General features: G+C 44.4%; 1 protein-coding gene across 1 annotated transcript in view; it reads right to left on the bottom strand.

The window, feature by feature from the left end:
- Positions 1–18591, bottom strand: part of ABTB2 (ankyrin repeat and BTB domain containing 2) — a 205336-nt gene that overhangs the window by 106317 nt on the left and 80428 nt on the right. The window lies entirely within an intron of this gene.

The raw sequence follows: 18591 nt of genomic DNA, 5'->3' as shown, positions 1-18591 counted from the left end.
AATATGAGCTCTGATACAGAACCAATCCTTAGTGAAATTATACTGTGCCGTTCATTTACCATCCTCTTAGTTAATTTGTCACTGAAGTAGTCAACTTTAAGAGAAAGCTATTTCCTTCCTTGCACCTTTCCATGGTCTGAGCCTGATTCTGAGAGGTGCTGAGTGCCTAAGCCCCTGCTGACTCCTATGGCTGAGCACTCCCTTGGACCTGAGTGTCTGTCCCCCTCTGGGAAAGTCTGGGATTAGGATTCTAAATCCCATCCAAATCCAGTGACAGTTAGATACATTGTTTCTCAAGTAACAACCAGAGACTTTTTCCCCCATCTACAAGTGACTTGATTTTTATCTAAGGCAATTCTCTAACCCTACATTAAAGGCACAGAACTAGTCGATTCAGCTTCTTTTCTTGCAAGACTTAAAGCCATGACTAAGGCTTGGAAGGCGCATAGCCAGGCTGTTAAATGGATGATGGGTTTTGGGTTGGGTTTTTTTCGCTTTTAAACAGGCACAACCACTTGGCTCCCTTTAAATGTTTCTTTAATCTCTTTTCAACATTCACAAATTCTCTGGTCCAACTAGAAAGCAATATCTGCTGCTGGATGCCATAGCGTTATTATTAAAAATATAAAAATATAAAAAAACCCAACAGCCCTTGTTCATTTAATTTTTGGCATCATCTGAGTAAGCCTGCAAGATGCAAACGGAACAATTTTTCAAGGCATATAAATCATGGCAAACAACCTAGTCTGAAATGACCTTTTTTCCTTTTAATTTGTTTCACAGCCTACCATTGTGATCAGCTGAGAGCATAGTGGCTCCAACTGCCTGCCACGTATAAAGTCTAGTTAGTCCAGGTATCTGCAAAAGAAAAGCACTAAACACAGCTTATGCTACTGTGAAGAAAAAACAACGACACAACCCCCCAGCTTTCTTTGGGCTATGTCCATATTTGCAATGCTTCAAAATAAAAAAAGAAAAGAAAATCTAATCAGAAGATCTCTTGCTACATGGAAGCATGAAAAGGCTGCTTCAGTATCAGACTGCACAGTCCATCACAGGGATTTTTAAATTGTTCTGCCAGCTTCTGCAGTTTAGCACAACTCTTGGTCTCCCTGTCATGACAAATATTCAAGAGCAAAGTGAACATTAAGTAGAAATGTCAAACTTCCTTTGGTAGGCAGCAGGAATGTCAGTCTCTTTCTCACTCAGCCTTATTTCCAGGGCTGTCCTTTTAACCTGCCACTTCCCCAGGCTGTCAGAGACCAGAAGTGTTAGGTGGCTGGGTGATACCTTCTGTGTGAACCAATTCTCAATGCAAAAGTATTTTTTTTACATCAATTTCAGTGCAATGGTTCCCACTTTATACTGATCTGTGGGAGACCAGGAGTCTGATTCTAACTACAAGCCAGACCTTGGTGTTTAGAGGATCCAGAGCAGCACTGAATGAAACAGGAAGTGAAGTGGTCTCTTGGAGATCCTGTTGTATCCTCAGGAGAAATAATACTGTGGGCAAGAGATTATCCCCTGCTATTTCCTCATCAGAGTACAGAGATGCACAAGAATCCAGCTGGTACCAAAGGACAAAGTATTGCCAAAAAAGAATTAGGCAAAGAAAACCCTTCAAAAGTAAGAATTTAATTGTAATTTCAAGAGAAGATGCCAACCTAAAGCCTAATTGTTTAGTGAAGAAACATTGAAGTGTTAGATGTGCTCCAAGATCTTGTAAGTTTGTGTGGGTCTGACAGTCTTTAACAATCATCTTCTCTGCTCTACTGCTGGGGAAGGAACCACAGAAACAAGGAAATGGCCAAACTAACTATACAGACTTTTCTTATTAAAACAAACTTCAGACAAACCCAATAGAAATTAACATGAACAGTGGCAAGTTTAAGGCCAGCACATCTGTGCTTGAGCCCCTTTCATTGGGATTCTGTAATCTCTCTACACCAAATCTAGGTTTCCTTGCTGGCACAGCTGCACAATGAAGGAGGAAGTCAGGAACTCCTGACAAGTGTTGCTAGGCAGTTTAATGATGCCAGTCATGGTTGCAACATCCTACTGTTGCTTTACAGTACCAACTGTGACATTTGACAGAAAAGAAGTGGCAAGAGATACCACAGACATTTTAGAGTAGTACGTCCAGAAGGATGAAAGGGTAGGGGACTTGCCAGCAATCAGTCTCCTGACCCAGGGTCACTTCACTCCTGTGCTATAGGCTCTAAGACATTGGGCAAGTCACTTAGCTTCCCCATCCCACTTCCATGTTTCTAAAATGGGGACACTAGCATTTCTCAATTAGGGCAAATCACTTAGTTTCCCTGTCCCACTTCCATTTCTCTAAAATGGGAACAATGACATTTCTCAATTAGGACAAGTAACTTAGTTTTCCTGTCCCATTCCCATTTCTCTGAAATGGGGACAATAGCATTTCCCCACCACACAGAGAATGGGGAGTTGGCCAATAAAAACACTGAAGACTGAAGGGGGCATGGGCATTATGGCAATTGAGGCCATGCAAGTTCATTTATTGGACTCTGACTCAGCTATGGTTAATATGGCTAACTTAGCAACACACTTGGCACTGCAGTGTCTGTTCAACTCCTCTGTAGTTGCTTGGGCAGTGATGATAGCAGAGATGGCATCTCACATGCAGAACCTGCAGTGCACTTTAGAAGGAAGCCAGCAGGGAAATAGAGAGCGTTCACAACACTGTGCAAATGAAAATGACTGCATTGGTAACTGGGCTGGAGCTGGCTGGAAGGAAACAAGACTACGCTCTGTGTCTGTGTGTGTACATAAAAGGAGGGAGAGAGAGAAGGAGCCAGAAAAGCTTGTCATTGTTAACCACACTTGCTTTCCACATCTGAGGCTTCCAGCCACCCATTTTTACTACAAAAGGAAGCAAAACAAACATAAGCAGAGTGAAGAGTCATAGAGGATACGGTGGGCGTGAGAGCGGGATATAGATGACATAAGCTGGTATCACTGCAGCCTCTGAATCATATGGAACAGAAAAGAGGTTCCTGCCCAGACAATACATGCAGTGTTGGGCTGCGGGTCTTGTGCTAAGTACAGTGAGAACTAGAAAAGTCTGTGACGCTGATGCAAAAACAATGCAGACAAGCACAGCAGTGAGAACTGAAAGACACCAGGGGTCCTATTCTTGTTCCACATTGTCCTCTTTCATTTTCTCTCTTTCCCAACAGAAAGCTAAAGTCCAACAAGGGAGTGCCCTCTCTTACTTCACACCACACAGCTCCTCTGTGGAAAATCTGATTTAAAAAAAATGCTCTTAGGTATTGTTCATAATATTTGCTAATTTTTCAAGGGTCAGATCTACAACTGTGCCAAAGCTCCACCAAACAGGAATTTCCCATACACTACAACAGGTCTCTGGGTTCAAGTGTGGTACCCGTACTCTCTGAACCATGGGTCTGCACCACAGTGAGGCAGATTCAGTCTTCATTTTTCCTAGAAAGACAAACTCAGTTCCATGCCATTTATTATGTACAGGCCTTTCTGAAGTGATCTTGTTTGCCACACTCCTGTTTGCAACACACGGGTTTTAAAAATTCTGTGGAAGGACAGAGGTTTGCCCTAGTGGCCTCAACCAATATCCACTTTCTTCTTGTTGATGGGTGGTTTAGTGTGTGCCATTTGGCTTCCATTTCCCACCCCAAGGCTGTCTGCATTTCAACAGTTGTAGAAAGCTCTTGGAAACATCACTGGTGAATGGGTATATGTGCTTAGATAAACTGATACATGTATGGGTTGAGGCATTTTGGGCTGAAAGCTGTCACATAATTGTTGTCAGGTTCTCCCTATTCTCACAGACAAAGATCACAGTGCTGTTCCTTGTGCTGGCAGTGTTTCCTCTCTTGTAACTTCTCTTCACTTGGGAAACTCTACATGGTGATGCATGAACTACCACTACCCAAAGTAACAAAACCCCCCATTCTGTTTGGGGAAGGTAAGTGTCTGCTAGGGTGCAAGGATTTTACCAGACCTGCTCTGGAGAGGGCCAATGACCATTCATAACAAGTGTCCCCATCATTAGGGGAGACCTGCCAGTTGGACACAGGAGAAGATTCAGAGGCAGAGTGTGTCTGACTCTGGAGAGTGGGGCAGATAAAAGTGACACTTGAATTAGACAAGAATCATGTTTGTAGGCAACAAGGCATTACATTTGCATAGGGCCAGCCCAGTCCATCTTTAATCTCTGTAGTGCAACTTTTAAACATTTTCTCATCTTCACTCTCCCTACCCCAGCTTAATTCCCTGCTGCCAGATGTGGGAACTAAACCTGGCTCTCTTTAGAGCCCCATGCTCTGTGCGTGTTGAACACAAGGGGCAGAGCGATTAGTCCCCCTCCTCAGGGGCTGAGCACCCAGCCCACCCAGAAACAAAAATGAAGAACCCAGTTTTGCAGGCTTACTTCAACTACAAATGCAGAGAATGGATGTCCTTATCTAACTTCACACAAGCTCCAGGCCTCCTGAGGTTCAGAAAAACAATGGCAACAAATGAACCCTCCTGAGAGGAACTGACTGTATAACAAATGGGAACTGAACAAACCCAGCACCTTCTATGAGCTGAAGGCAGAGGATCCCTGGTGGCCTACTGCTCTCACTATCACCCCTGGTTCTGGGTGGATTCTTGTTCAGGAAAGCAACCTAGCCAGCTGGTGCTTTGCACTCAGAAAGAAATGAGCGAGTTGGCGTGCCTGGTCTGTCAATACTCTGGCATGCACCAACTGATCCATCCCAAGCAAAACCAAGGAAGTGATTCTTCCTCTTTACTCAGCACTGGTGAGACCACAGCTGGAGAACTGCGTCAACTTCTGGGTGCCGCACTTCAACAAAGACGTGGAAAAGCTTGAGAGGGTCCAGAGAAGAGCCACCCATATGATCAGAGCCTTGCAAGGCAAGCCATAAGAGGAAAGGCTGAGGGACTCAGGCCTCTTCAGCCTGAAAAAGAGAAGACTGAGTGGGGACTTCGTAGCAGCTTATCGCTATATCAGGGGACTACATCAAGGGCTTTGACAAACAACTAATCACCAGGGCACCCTTGGGGAAAACCAGGAGTAATGGTCACTAACTCCTGGAAGACCGTTTCAGGCTTAACACTAGGAAAAACTTCTTCACAGTCAGGGTGTCCAGACTGTGGAATAAACTCCCTCCAGAGGTGGTGCAGTCACCTACCCTGGACGTCTTCAAGAGGAGACTGGACAGGCACCTCGCTGGGGTCACCTATCCCCAGGTGTCTTTCCTGCCTAGTGCAGGGGGGCTGGACCCAATGATCTTGCAAGGTCTCTTCTAACCCCTTACAATCTATGAATCTATAAACCTCACAGAAATCCTGTGACAGTGAAATGAAAAAGAAGTAATGCTAACATATTGCAAGGAATGTGCCCAGCTTGAACTGTAAATGCAACAGCAGCAGATGAAAATAAATCACAGCTGAAGCAGACTCAGTGAAAAATGCAAGTATAATAAAAAGCAGATACAACAACCCAACATATCCCACTCACTAGCAACCAGTCTGATGTACAGTATTTATTTTTCTTCAGTGGTGTCCATAGTTTCATAGTTTCATAGATTTAGGGTCGGAAGGGACCTAGTAGATCTTCTAGCCCGACCCCCCGCCAGGGCGGGAGAGCAACAAAACCCCAAAACAAAAACGGGACTCAAATGAGTCCAGCCAGGTAGGCATCCAGCCTCTTCTTAAAGACCCCCAGGGTAGGGGCCAGCACCACTTCCCTTGGAAGTTGGTTCCAGCTCCTAGCCGCCCTAACTGTGAAGTAGTTTTTGCGGATGTCCAATCTATACCTCCTCTCCATCAACTTGTGCCCATTACTCCTTGTTATGCCAGCGGGCGCTAGGGGAAACAGCGTCTCCCCCAAACCCTTCTGGTCCCCCCTAGTGAGTTTATAGACGGTCACCAGGTCCCCCCTCAGCCTTCTCTTGTGGAGGCTGAATAGGTTCAGGTCCCGCAGTCTCTCACTGTAGGGTCTGCCCTGTTGTCCCCGGATCATGCGGGTGGCCCTCCTCTGGACCCTCTCCATATTGTCCACATCCCTCTTGAAATGGGGCGCACAGAACTGGACACAATACTCCAGCTGTGGCCTGACCAGCGTCGCGTAGAGGGGGAGGATCACCTCCTTGGCTCTACTCGAGATGCACCTGTGGATGCACGACAAGGTCCGGTTAGCCCTGCCAACCATGACCTCGCATTGTCGGCCCATGTTCATCTTGGAGTCAATAATGACTCCAAGATCTCTTTCTGCCTCCGTGCTCTCAAGTAGGGAGTTCCCCATTGTGTAAGTGTGCTGCTGGTTCCTACTGCCCAAGTGCAGCACCCTGCACTTGTCCGTATTGAAACGCATCCTGTTCCTGTTAGCCCACCCCTGTAACCTATCCAGATCCTTCTGCAATCTCTCACTCCCTGCTCACCTCCCCGCAAATTTTGGTGTCATCAGCAAATTTAAACAGGTTACTGTCCCTTGCAAGTCCCACAGAATAACTCTTATTATGCTGTCTGTAAGAAAAGGGACTCTGTGCATGCGAGTTTGTGTGCGCACATAAGCATGTGAAGGAGAAGGAGAGAGAAGAAGGTTTTAAGGAATATCATAGTATTGCAGTCTATGGTTTTGAGAGAGGAACCCAGGAAAGCTGTTGTCCTGCAGCTTTCCTCAGCTGTCCTGCAACAGTGTATGCATGCGGGAGATAGACTTCTTAAGAAACCTTTTCCCAAAGCATTTCTTCTTACAAACTAAAATATGTCAGGCCTCAAAAGGCTGCTCTTGTCATCTTTAACTACTTCACTGGATAGACTATAAAGGGTTGATTCTGGCCTCTATTATAAGAGCAGACAAGAAGATGTGTAATGTAGTCAACAATGGGGTAGCTCAGTCTTAGTTGAGTCAGGTGCTACAGAACCAGGGAGACCTATGGGGCCTGTCTGTTTCCTGAAGCCTCAAAAAAAAAATCACCAAACAAAACCAACCAACCCTTCTCTCCACCTCTTTAACGTTCATTACAGCAGAATCCTGCCTCTCCCCTACAGGAAGTCCTGAGGAACCTGTGCAGAAGGCAGCCACAACCCCAGTGTTTGCGTTACATCAGTACAAGCCCTGGGAGAGCACATCAGATCTGAAAGAGATGTTTGGTTGAGACATGGGCCACTTTCCTTCTGGCAGCATCTAGCCAGGGGAGGATTAAGATTCACTAGGGCCCTGGGCCTGATGCACTGCCCCTCCCCAATCCCTGCCCTGCCTGCAGCCGCAGGCTCTGTCTGCAGCAGTGCAGCAGGAACATGGCCAGAGCAGGATGCGCTGCCCCCCAGGTCTGGAGCAGGAGCTGCAGCTGCCCCAACCCACAGGTCTGTGCTCGAGTCAGCGCTCAGGGCATGGAGCTGCTGCCTGCCGGGCATGTGGGGCACAGACTGAGCTCCGGACGTGGGCCCCTTGCCCTGCCACAGCTCAGTCCAGCTGCAGCAGTGCGTGGCCAATGCACAGGATCACAGCCAGGCTGGGCCAGGACCTGGCTGTTTTGGAGCTGCCCTGCTGCTGGCAGGTCATAGTCACGCACTGTGCCTAGCTCCATTCCCTGCTGCCAGTGGCTCCAGCTGTTCCTGGGGCTCTTGCATGGTTGCTCTGCCCGCCCAGTACCTGGCAGCCATGGCCCACCACGTTGTGCACACCCAGGCTGGCCATTTCATCTGTACCAAGCCGGGGGCCCCTGGGCCAGGGCCCAGACGGCCCATGTGTTAATCCGCCTATGCACCTGGCACACCAGACAGGGGTGCTGGAGGGAGTGAATGGGAATTCATATTCTTGTGTATCCTCCCCATGCCCTCCTAAAGCAGACATTTTGTCTGTTCCTAATTAGCTCCCCAGCTCACTTCCTGCACTTGTTCATTGCTCCCACTTGTCAGAACTAGTTTTAAATCAGGAGCGCGCAATTATTTGGGCCCATCCCCACTGCGTGCCTAGGGGGCAGCAGGATGCGCCATGGGCCAGATGCCGCCTGGGCCAGGCGGGACCGAAGGACCTGCCACGGGCTGGACAAAATCCTTCTGTGTGCTAGATCCAGCCTGCAGGCCATATTTTGCCCACCCCTGTCTTAGACTGTAAGCTCCTTGCAGCAGGGCTACATACATTTACATACCTGCAGTGCCTTGAACAATTGGGTCCTGACTTTCATTAGGACTTCTGGGTGCTACCATAGTACCAATAAGAATGCTAAAAGAAATAGTTGCCTATGAGTTACAGGCCAGTCCCAGAAGTTCAGCAAAGAACAGTAAAGTTTTGCTCCTCTACACACTAATATCTACTGCCTTAGGTATTCTTCAAAACATCTTCAAGCTTGCTAGCATGGAAGCAACTGAACCTTATTTTAACAGTGTCCAGAACAGACCTTGAATTTGGACTACTCTGTACTGCAAGATCAAAACATGTGTTTTAACTAAACTGCTGAGCTCTGAATGATCTATTTCAGCCTATAAAAAGCATCATGTTGAGTGACTCTGCTACAGCACTTCTGTTATTATGATTGGAATCACATAAAGGACAAGTTATATGGCTCAGCAAGTAGCAACTAAAGGGGCTGCTGGACTGGAGGCTTGACTTGTCTGCTCCTGCAACAGAATCTGTCCCTATTGTTGCTGGCAATACTAGCAGGAGAAGGTTCCCCTATAGCAGTGGTGCTCAAGGCTTTGGACTCACGGGGCCAGATGAGTGGTAGGGGGGTGGTCCACAGGCCAGATTGGGCTCTGGGGCCTGGTGCTGCCCTCATCCAGCCCCATGTGCAAGGACTGGGCCCCACACCACCCTGCATGCCTGACCTAATACACAGGGCCATGAACTCTTGGGGACCCATGTAGGCCATATGACATGGTGCAAAGGGCTGCATCTGGCCCACAGACCAGGGATGAAGATCACCCAACTCAGCAGGAATACAGAAATAAAAGGCTTAATATACCTCTTGCTCACATCAGTTTGGTATAATGGGGAGATACTGTTTACCTACATCAGCTTAAGTGAGAAAAGAATCAGGCCCAGACACCATTCAGGCAGATGAAAGGCCTTGCCAAAAACATCAGTAAGCTACAGAGTACACAGCATTATCAGCAGACCTACTCATTAAAGTGTCAATGGCCTCTGAATCTCTTATCTCTAAGAGCCAACAGTATTAGTCTGCTATGCAGCTGTGCAACCAAGTGCCAGCCAGACAAAATAAGGATATGCTGAATATGTGCCTTTCTTTCTTTTCAAACCAGGGAATCATCCTACCTCACTGCATTGGAAAACAAAAGTCTTTCACCAGATGGCAGAATGCCCAACACCACATTCCTATAGATAAGGTGCAGTGGGTTGAACCACCAGCCTTTTGCTTCCAGTAACCTATGTTTATCTGCACCTCACTTATCCATCAAAACTGAAAAAGAGCTTGGTGCAACCAAGTACACTACCCAGTGAACTTTTGTTCATCTCACAGACTGTGAACCTGGGTGAGGGCTATGACATTAGTAGAAAGGACTGAGTGGGAGGCTTGCAAAGTAAACCCTAGGTAACTTCACAGACATAAAAGCTTTGCTGGAGTTTAAGTGAGATCAAAATTTAACCATGTATATTTACAGCAGAAATAATCACGATACAGATGTTCTTAGATGCAGATTGTCCTTCAAGCCAAAATCACATACTGAACTGGGATCTTTTTTTAGAATGTTTGTTTTAACAAAACTGAATTTGTTTGAAGAAAGACTTGTTTATATTAGCCAAGCAATTCATACATCTTCAAAGGCAACTGTTTAGGAGCCTAGGTGCTTGCAGAGACCAGCACAATACTAACCATCTGACTCCACTGATGCTCAGTGAAGCATTTCTGCCGGGAATTAAGAAGAGTTAAGAGGAATGAGGAAAGAGGATCAAGTGTAACCAACAGAAAAAAAACCTCTATTGTGTGTCCGGTTTTCTGGGGGGCAGCTAAACTGACCTGAATGGAAGCACAAATACCTTGCCTTCTATATACTGTATTGCATAGTGAATAATACATGGCTCCCCATTGAAAACCAGTGTGAAATTCTGTCAAGGGTCTATACTGACACTGTGGGCTCCTTCATCTGGGCTTTCGCAGCCTGTAGGCCAGAAGAACCCCAAGATTGAATTACACCCTTGTCTTTCAATAGGGAAACCTGAATCATTCTGATATATTTTTGACTTAAAAAGCAAAATAGTTTATTTTGTACTTTAGCTGTTGCCAAGTTTGAATCCCATATTTTCATACTGACAGAAGATCTTATAACTGTGATGACAGATACAGCATAGGCTAAAACAATCTAAATAATTAAATGAGAGGGGTCATATATGCCCCTCACCTCCTTTTATAGCAGTACTTATGGAGACATTGTCTATTTATTAGCTTGTACATGGGACTAGGAGGCAGGAAACCCTGGATCTTTACTCTGGGGCCAACTCCCTCTATAGCTGTGAGTTTCTTTCTTCCCCATTTCTTAGTTTCCCCATCTATAAAATGGAAAGAATACTTACCTTCCTAAATACCCTGCTATGAAGGTTTGCTGATGTACATAAAAGGGCATTAAGATGGAAAATACTCAATGACAGTACTTTCAAAGAACTGTCATGGGATAAGGAATATTATTGTTACTGCTGGTGTGCTCATGCTGCTTGTAGGGTTTAGACAGTCATGCCAATAAGTGCCTATTCTGGATGAGAAAAAGTTGCCCTCATGCACAGAGGGAAAGAAATGTTATTTGTGAAACAAGAATTATGAAGAAGACAATGATAGAAGTGAACAATATCCACAAAATTAAACAAAACCATTTACTTTGGGTCATGTTTTCTATAGACGGGAGCAGACAGGTACCTTCACTCCTCTAGTGATTTGAGAAGGGAAAAAATTACTTAGAAGGATATTAATACAACAATGACTAGGTTAGATTACCAACTAATAAATTAATAGAGTTCAGGATGAAATCATAAACCAAAGAAAGGATTTAAAGCTCTGTCAGAATGGTGACACTGATTTCAAGAGTTAATTTACTCAGTTAAAATCTGTAATATTGCCCAATTTTGACAGTATTTTTCTTACTCTTTATTTTATATTTGTTGTCGCTGTCATAAATACACAACCTAGTCACAGAATCTTGCCAGATCTATTTGCTATAGTTTATCCTCTTACAACTTTTTGAGGAGAGAACATTGCAGACACTTGATATCAAGTCAGATTTATCTGGCATAGCACCTGTATCTTCTACATTTGAACATCATATACATGTGAACAAAGAAAATTATTTCAATGTCACCTGAAAACTGGAGGCTCTTTACAGATGATCACATTAATTTTATAGATGAATAAACCAAGGCACAAGTTTACACAGCCAAGAATCAAACAGGGCTCCTGATCATCACACCTTGCTCTTAAAATGAGCTTTTTTCCCTAAGACAATGTACAATGGGTTTTGGCAGATCAACCCCAGCTGGTCATTCTGTACCAGAGTTGCCAAGATGATGTGCTTTTGCTCTAAAAAGGGAGACCCAGCAAGCTTTGTATCAGAGAGCCCCAGCAAGGAATAATAGAAGGGTTAAGAGATTAAAACAGTCCCAAATTATAATAAACTCCAGGTTTATTTTGAACTGAGCTCACTCCTAAACTGTGGCTTTTGCGTTAAATGACTTAGGGGATTGGTTTGGAATCAGGAATGTTTTGATTGCTATGTTCTGGATTTCATTATCCCCTTTAGGCAAGTGGATGTGTTTGGAAGTCTGAAACCTCATTTGTAAAATCCTGCTAGAGGTGGAAAAGCAGGAGTGAAATCAAGCAGGATAGAGTACATGCTGGTGCCTTTGAGTCAGCATGCAAGTTCCTGCTCTGCATCAGCATTTACCAAACGTGGAATTGGGGAGCAAAGAAAGAACCGTTCATTACAGCAGCAGCACCACATTAGCATGTGTGGCAGGGGAAGTCTTCTTGGTCTTAGTTTCTCATGAGCTTTTCCCTGCATGTAGGGGCTCATTCTGTAATGCTTCGAAATTCCATTCTGGCTTCTGGCTTACTTTGCCTCACACCTTCCTATCAGTTGATTGCCATGACTGCTGAGTTTTCATCTTCAACTAGGAAAGGGTTTCTATTTTCCCATTGTTGGAAGACTTGTTGCTGCAAGTCCAATGCAGTCAACATTCCTTCTGCAGTGACTCAGTCATTCATTTACTAATGCCATAATAGTTAAGCTCCCTGGGTTTCCAGAGACATGCCTCATGGGAATCCCTCCTTGTTGATTATCTAAGTTTCCCCTCCATAGTTATGGATAAGAAATAAAATTAAAGACAAAACATATATCAAGATAGACTTGAACCAAGAGCTCAGATCAGAACCACTTAGAGCTTCCGGTTGATGTAAAGCTCACATCAGAGTGACGTGTGATAGAGGCAAAGACAGGCAGAAACCTAAACACCATTGCAGGCTGATCCCAACCAATGGTGTGGCAGCTATTTTTGTACTCCTTACAGCCATAATTTCTCAGGGACCACATTCCACAGTGCTGTCCATGCACTAGTCTAAGATAAGATGGGACTGAGAAAAGGGCACACAGAACAAGAGCTGTCTTTCCACATGGTTTTATATACATGCTAAGTATTTGGCTCCAGACAACACAAAAAGGATGTACTTCTCTCTGTCTCTCCACATGCTCCTGTCACGTACCGCACAGTAGATCCACACAGATTAAGGGCATTTAATGTACAAAGCACCTTGTCTACCCCATAAGGCACTCTGCATGCTGCCTGAGTAACTGACATTAATCATAGTAACATATTAGACTAAAAACTCAATTAAATGACCATAAGACACAGAACAGTAGTTACAACACTTTCCCAAAAAGGACTGTTTTCTGACTTTTAAAAGAAGAGGGAAAAATTGGACAGGATAAATATTCCAGTGGAAGTAGCTTGCACTTCCTAGTAACCATTGTAGAAAAAGCTCTGGTCATCCACCACTCAAAAGATGGAAATGCAGATAGGTGGTTTGTAGCTGGATAATATAATCATATAATACAGGTACTAGCCAGAACAGCACTCAGTGAAGGTATCTCAAAACACGCCACTTTCCATCTACAATAGAGCAATATGGATTGCTCATTGTCATAGTTTCTAGTTTTACTTATGTTATTGAAGAGAGGTGAAGGTGATGTTGGAACTTATATACCAGACCAAGAGGCAGAAAATCTGAAATCTGGCCTTTTTTCAGTCACAGCCTTCCTAGCTAGGGACAGAAATTAATAATAAATTAATAATAAACCAATACAAGTGATCAGAAACTGGTTCAAATCTCAAACACAACAGAAGTTTAGTGCACATAAACCCCTTTCAAAATGGCCAAAACCAGTTTAAAATAAACCTGGATGGATGTAGTATCAGACTTAAATGATTTAGGTTAAATCAATTTATTGAACTTCTGTCACAGATCCCCTCCAGATTCAAGTTAACTCATAGTCTCCCAGCATCCCAGGATGCTTTGCACCTCCCCCACAAACCCCCATCATAGAGTCGGTGGGCCAGCCTTGCCCCAAGCTGTCTGCTCCAGCCAAGCAGGGAGGCATGCTCTAGTGCCCCCCACCCCAGTTTCTGGCTCGGGTCACTGCACGCATGTGGCTGCATTTCTGGAATCAAAGTGAATGATGCAGCTTAACCTGCAAAGATTGAATTGATTCAGCCCCAGGCTTTTTGACTGTCTATACTTAGCCCTCGTGTGATCTCCAACAGGTCACTTAAACCCAAGCTTCCATCTTCCAGATGAAATGGCCAGACTTTCAAGTATGCTCAGCATCTCCCACTGAAAGGAGCAGGACTGCTGGGAACTGGGCACTTTACAAAGTCTGTCCCCCCATGCCTATTTCTTCATCTGTAATATGGAAATAACAATACTTCTCAACTTGCACACTCATGTATAATGTTCTTGAGATCCACAAAAGGAAAGCACGAGAGAAGGACAAAGCATTGTTACTACTGATCTGACATGGCTGTCGACTTTTCAGGCACTACATGAACAGCACAACTTTGCTGTCAAACTTATGATCCCTTTACACACCATTCATTTTATTTTTTGGGTTCAGACTGAAATAGCTGATGACTAACTTAGTGAATGCAGAAATGCTACTGTACTCCTTGGAGTATTCTTCCTGAACCTCCTTCCCCCACCCCCGGACATATGTTAGTAGTTAGGAATAGTTTGTTGAAGCTCAAAGCTTGGCAGAGGGGTGAAAATGCGATCAAGGTCAGAATACAACGGAGGACTAGTAAAAAGGAAAAGAAATCCCATTCTGATCTCTCTCTCTCTCACACACACACACTTTTCATGTTTTAATTTGAAACTTGTACTAACAAGAAAGAGAGTTTACATCTGTGACAAGAGGCGAGTTTGAGCCAGTATGCAATCATACCCTGTACCAGCACTTCTCTGGTGGTCTTTCAGTTTCTGTAGGATTTCAGCTTTTATTAATAAAACTTTCTGAATATGACTAGATGCAATGACATCTTCCAGAATCAGCATGAATGTTGGTATGGTTGGGTAGGGGGACTTGGGTCCTTGTTGAGAACAGTAGTATTGAACTCCTCACAAGAAGTCCTGTTTGACTAAGGGAGTGAAAGGAGAGCCCTAGGGAGTGGTAGATCATCCTGACTGGAGCAGTTCTTCCTTGCAAATCTGGAAAATATGGTTTGGTTTGCTGTGTGCCTTTAACAGCTGATATTTGATTATTTCCAACCAAATCACCTGCTGCACACCCAGCCCCCAGAAGTATCCTCTTTCAAGTACTTTAGTTCAAGATTGGTATTTTATCTGGTGGAGAAAGGTTTTCTCTCAGTTACTGAGGCAGGTTCCCAGCCATTCAAGACTTAAAAGCTGAACCATGTTAGCCAGATTTAAAAATCCACAGGGCAAGTATGTCCTAAAGAACATGATCTAAAAGAGGGACTTCTGTGCCAGTTTGCAAAGCGTGAAATATTGTTTGTGTGTCACTACCAAGTTGGACCAATACACAAAAAAGTTTGTGGGCCTCCACATTATATTGCCGAACTAGTTTTTTGCAGAACTGTTTCCTGAAGCACTTTTTTCAAATGGTTTGTCCAGTCTTGTTTTAAGTGACAGACTCCCACATAGCTTCTTGCAGATTATTCACAGACATAATGCATCTCGTTACCAGAATTTTTTTCTTGCTATTGAGGTCTTTTTTCCAATTAGACCAAATGCTTACAATCCTTCCAACCTCTTTTTGGTGTTACACCCTTCAAATATTTGTACCAACAGAATCTTCCATCTCCTTACTAGTACATCTTAGCCAAACTATATATATTTAGTCCTTAACACTTCCTTGCAAATCAATCCATCCTACCACCCACTGGTCATTCTGTTGTTCTTTGGGCTCCCTCAAATTTGTCCATCTCAGGGTCCAGAAATGCATTCAGTATTCTACATATAACAACATCAGGATCTGCACAGGAAGGAACTGTTACCTTGAGGGTGTAATGATGGTCTTGAATTTAGAGCAATTACATTCAAAATGTCTGCATCTCTGTTGCACTAAAAACGTATGTTTAATTTGTTGTCTTGTATAACCTGCATGGTAGATTCTTTTTTAACATTAACTCTTTCCATATTTTTCTCTTGGACTAGAATAATTTGAGGTTTCCTTTTCTCAGATACTAGATTTCCGTTTTCCAAGCTGAATCCCTTCCTCTCTCCCCTCACCTAAGCTTTTTAGATCTTTTTATATGATTTCTCTTTCCTTACTGCTGTTATAAGTTTATTTAAATTTAATAACAATTATAAATTTAAATATGGTGTTTAATCACTCTTCTAGATCAATAATAAAGGTATTAAATTAACTCCGCCCCTTCTTACATTACATCATTAGACACCTCTTCTGAATTTGCTCTACTAATGCTTATAATTACCCTTTATTTTTGCCAACTTCCAGTCTACCCAGCAGGGCTCAAATACATGTAGATCCAAATTAAGTTTTTTCAAATGTTTCACATGACATGAAACCAAAATACTTTATTAATATCTATATCTATTACAGCTTCCAAATTTCCCCTATCTGCTAATTTTAGAAATGAAAGGTAGCAAGCAACCAAGTGCCTAGCAGAATACAAGGATGTATCTTGTTTCAGTATGGACACTGAATGCTCCACCTTTCAGAAAACATGGGTGTCCCAGCAGGAACTTAAAACCAGGATGCCTTGAGACTACAAGGAAGCCACCTATCATCAAAGTTATTATATGTCTTCATTTTCTGAAGGGAAGTCATGCCTGGAAAAGCTTTAGATCATTTACCTCTCACACGTCAGTCACTGTGATTCAGTGTGTGTACAGATTTCAGTTCCGATCCTTAAAGATAAGAAAAATCAATGGATGAACACCTTCCTTGTAAAACCTTGTTAGCAGGAGCTATAAAGGTAATTGTAACAAGTCCCATGATCAAGATTTGCTGAGAAAACAGCATGGCTACTCCCTGTTGAAGTCCAAGCCAAATTCTCCTTTTCTCAAGGTTTCTTACAAAATCTACAGGTAACAAGCTCAACTAACAGGAGCAATGAGACAATTTATCATCGCTTTGAAACAATGGATTGTCACTCTTTGTTACAACAATGGTAGATTTTCTTACAGACCTTCCAGATTTCCCGGTTTACTCAAAGCCTTTAAAGTTCGGGTTTTCACAAGAGGCATTATTTTGCACTCTTTACCGATCAGAAATACATGCAGACAGATTCTGATCTCAGTTACACCAGCTCAAGTATAGGGTAATTCCTGTGAGATCAGAATGTGATTTATCAATAACATATGTTAATCTGACCAAGGCAGGGAAAACTTACCTTTTCATCATCCCTTGAGATGTACTTTTCCTACCCCCTACCACCACTAGGCTATTTTTAGCCCCCTTATCCCCTCCCCCCTAACCGCAGATGGACAAACCCTGTGGACAAGCCAGCACCACCACTCCCCCAGAGCCCACCAGAAGTCACATCCCACAAGCTGCACCAGTGGTGGTTTTTACCAGTGCTCACTGATGCCAGGAGCCAAGGAAGTAAGCTGAGGTGGGGGGGAGAGGCAGGAGGGATGGAGTAGGTTGGTTTGCTGAGGGGAGGAGGAGGAATTGCTTGTTTGTGGGTGGAGGAGTCAGGGGGCTAAAAGTAGCCCCTGTTCCCAAGGAGGTAGGGGGAGAGCCGCCCCATCCCCCCAAGCCTCCCCATGGAGCCCACAACACTCCCCCCCACCACCCCCCATCCTGTCAAAACCTCCTAGACCCCACCAATCCCCTGTGGACCCTGCCTGCTTTCCGTGATCCCCCTAATCCCTCCTACAGGCTCTGTATATACTCCTGATCCCACTGAGGACCCTACCAGCCGTCTCCCCCCCAATCCCCTAGCAAACACTGCTGGCCCCAATAGTTCGTGCAAATCCCGCTTGCCCCCCGATCTCCCAATCCCCTCTGCAGACCCTACCTACCCCCTGATCCCTCTCTCAGGCCTGCTTGCCTCCCCAAGCCCCCCTCTTCCTAACTTACCTTAGATTGGGTGGCCATTTTTAACTTGCTCTAACCTCTGCCTAACCTTCTTGAATGTCTGTTCATAGCCTAAGACACAGGTGGAACTGAAATGCACGCTGGTAGCTCCAAGAAGTACAGAACAGCTGAATGGAGCGAAGTGCTTTCCAGAGCACAGTTGAAAATACAGGACTGCCAACTCTTATGATTCTACTGCAAGGCTTGAGACACTGGCTGTTTTTCTTAAAATTGCTGCTACTGGAATCAGGAAAATTGAGAGAGAATTTCGTTATAACAGACTACATTTAATTCTAACCCTCCCGGCTGCAGAGACAAACTTGAAAACATGTTATAAGTTTACCCTAAAGGGTCAAAATCCAGAATCCAATCCCAAAGTACCCTTGCCCTTACTACTATAAAAAGCTGATGATTTTGAAGCCAATCTCATTTTTTTTCTGACCTGATTCATGCTCTTTGAATGGCTGAGGTTGGCGGTCTTGAAAGCCTTCCCACTAAACCTGAAGAGGCTAAAGTCTGTACTTCCCCTTTGAAGTGACTAATGTCTCCTAGAAGGGAAAAGTTCTCGGACTGTCGGGTTGTAGTTGTGCCTCGCCCCTGCCTGACTATTTGAACCTTCATCCTCCCTTGTACATTTGTGCAGTGACCAGTTGCAGCCTGCCCATCAGTTGTAAAGAACTTTAGCAGTATTGCTAACCCCACTGTGTCAAAAATCATGAGACAAGCTCTTAAAAATCAAGAGATCTGGAATGTAAATCACGAGAGGCTAGTTTTGAACTGTGTGTTTGCAGTACCTGGAGCAAAGGTAGCAGGGCACAGAGCCGTAGCCTGCCTCTGCCCTGTGCACTAATCTGAGGGGCAAGTGCCCCCCATGCCTCCCCCCAGCCCATTCACCCCAGCCCTTGCCCCACTCCTTCCCTCACCATGGGGGGCCTTGATCTGCCACACCTCTTCCCTCCCCTTCCACCAAAACAGACTTACCAGCTGCACGCAGCTCTCCAAGCTGCTAGG

This window comes from Gavialis gangeticus, unplaced genomic scaffold (assembly GCF_001723915.1).
Source record: "Gavialis gangeticus isolate Ggan-Ray unplaced genomic scaffold, GavGan_comp1, whole genome shotgun sequence".
In the NCBI taxonomy this organism is placed as follows: Eukaryota; Metazoa; Chordata; order Crocodylia; family Gavialidae; genus Gavialis; species Gavialis gangeticus.
Note: the sequence above shows the minus strand (reverse complement) of the source record. Positions and strands in the feature narration are given on the sequence as shown.